The sequence below is a fragment of the Octopus bimaculoides genome, chromosome 3 (genome assembly GCF_001194135.2).
Source record: "Octopus bimaculoides isolate UCB-OBI-ISO-001 chromosome 3, ASM119413v2, whole genome shotgun sequence".
NCBI classification, from domain to species: Eukaryota; Metazoa; Mollusca; class Cephalopoda; order Octopoda; family Octopodidae; genus Octopus; species Octopus bimaculoides.
In genome coordinates, this window is record NC_068983.1 from 109,040,423 (window position 1) to 109,043,012 (window position 2,590).

Here is a 2,590-nt window from a genome sequence, read left to right on the forward strand (position 1 = left end):
GTGTGTGTGTGTGTGTGTGTGTGTGTGTGTGTGTGTGTGTGTGTGTGTGTGTGTGTGTGAATATTCATTTCATATAATTTGTTTTTATGTCTATTTTCCATGCTACCCTGTGTTGGACAATAACATAAACTCTAGGCTTTGTCTTATAGTTGTGTGTTTTTATTGTCACTATCCCTTAATGGCTTTTCAAGAGAATTTGTATTCCAATTTTCTTTAAAAGTGCAGGGATAGAAATGGAATTTGTGGACAGGAAATGTCAAAAACAAGCTTTTATGCAAAGTGCTGAAAGCAAACATTCACCAAAACACATACACACACAAACACAAACAAAAAACAATAACACACATTTATACATGTATATATATATATATATATATATATATATATATATATATATATATATATACATGTATGTATGCATGTAGCTGTAGATATCTCATCAATTTTCTGTAGATATTCTCCATTTTCACAATTTTCAAAGAGACATTCATACTGTTGGGCAACTAGTCTCTACATTAGAAAGGGCACCCAGCCATAAAGAAAAACCATGCTAAAATAGACTTCAGTGCGCTGTTGCTATGTGAAAATAACCCAACCCAATCTATAAAGTAATTGGCATTAGGAAGGGCATCCAACCATAAAAATCATGCTGAAACAGATCTCAGTAGTGCTGTTGTCATGTGAAAAGAACCCAACCCAATCTGTAAAACATTTAGCATTAGGAAGGGCATCCAACCATAAAACCATGCTGAAACAAACAGTAGAGCTAAGTGCAGTCCTGTGGCTTGTGAGTTCCAGTCAAACTGTCCAACCAACACCAACACCAACATGGAAAATTTATATTAAATACTGATGATGATATACACATCAAATGTTTGCAGAACCTCTCCTCCTTTCAGAGATAAAAAACAAAACCCAAAAGCAGCCATCAACCTCTGAAATACCCACCACTCTTCCTGGTAGGGACAAAAGTTCTTTGGAATAATGAAAGGTAAGTTTGGAGAGATTTTAGAGATAATGAAGCAGAGGTGAGTAAAGGTATACTATGTACAAGTTGTAAGATGAAGTGTAACTTCAGCCTGATATCTCACAGGCAAAAAACACAAGTATAAATTCTTCATCGTTGGTATAGAGGATGACAGCTGAGTGTAAAATCAAGTGCAAATTTATTCAACGGGTAGGAAAGTATGAAAGAGAACCACCACAGAAGACCCTGGAGGTGTTGAAATCTAATCCCAGAGTTCTCAAACTCACTAAGCAAAGACAAGATGATAAGTGATGGTCACGAGCGGTCAGATACTGGGCTGGTGAAGGCCAATACAACCTATAATAAGCATAGCAAGATGAATGTAAAAATAATGATGATGATGATGATGCCGATGACAGGGATGATGGTAATGATGGTGGTGGTGGTGGTGGTGGTGGTGGTGGTGGCGGTGGTGAAGATGACGACAAACATCATCATCAATGTGTTGAGGACACACACACACACATGCAGACACAGACATACACACAAACACATACATGTATACATGTACATACACATAAAATCATGTGTTTCTGAGTGAAAGAAAGGGTTTATGCTTTTGACAGAATGATTACTTTTTTTTTTTTTTCCTCCCCACTTTTCAAGTTCATTATTCATACTTTAGAAGCTTTGCATAAAACACTTCATTGGAAAGACAGGAAGCATCCCAAAAGCATGTAATCTAAAGCCTCCTCTTAGAAAAATGCAATACCAACACATATGTAGAGTGATAATGTTGCTTTCGAATTTGTAAAGAAGAATCTAGAAAGCTTTGAATTTGAATTCATCAACACGTTAAAAAAAAAATGATTTTGAAGTTACACAGCCAGCTTCTAAAACCTTTTAAACTCAGACAAAATCCATTAGAAACTTTAGGCTCATCCACAAAGCTATAAACTTATATTCAGCAAACAAAACCACAAATTACAAACTCTTTTTGAATAATATTACAAAAAGGATATGTAATGCAAATCTCAATACATAAACTGAATTAAACTATGGATGTCACTCACAATCAAGGACGACTTAATATTGTCTTGCATCATCTTTTTTGCAGATGGTTTTTCTGTTCCTATATAATCATGAGCAGTTACCTTAAACGATACTTTAATCATTCCCAACCTTGACTTTGTGAAACATCCAGGAAGAAAAGGCAACACAAGTACTAAAGTTGCAGTTCATTTATGAATTCTGGAAAGCATCCAGTCCAATAATATGTATATGCCTACAGTTAAGACATGGTCAAATAGTGTATATGACAATGCTATGACAATAGTGTATATGACAATAGTGTCTATGACAATACTAGAGTTGTTAGTATTTCACCAGATTCAGTCATGTGCCTGATTCATCAGAACTTATGTGGGATACTCAGCAAATAGTATTTCTAGTACTGCTACAAACTTCACTATTACCACCACCACCACCACCACCACCACCACCACCACCACCATCACCAGGCTCCACTCCTTAAAAACCTCCTAATAATTTAGTCAGTTCTCTTAATTTATTCTAATCCATATGAATTCATCTATATGCAACATTAAATGACATTGATTTACA

The 2,590-nt window shown here is 35.5% G+C and overlaps 1 protein-coding gene across 1 annotated transcript in view; it reads right to left on the reverse strand.

Annotated features, from left to right (window-relative positions):
• Positions 1-2,590, reverse strand: part of LOC128247330 (uncharacterized) — a 1,276,276-nt gene that overhangs the window by 533,377 nt on the left and 740,309 nt on the right. The gene's annotated exons all lie outside the window — the stretch shown is intronic.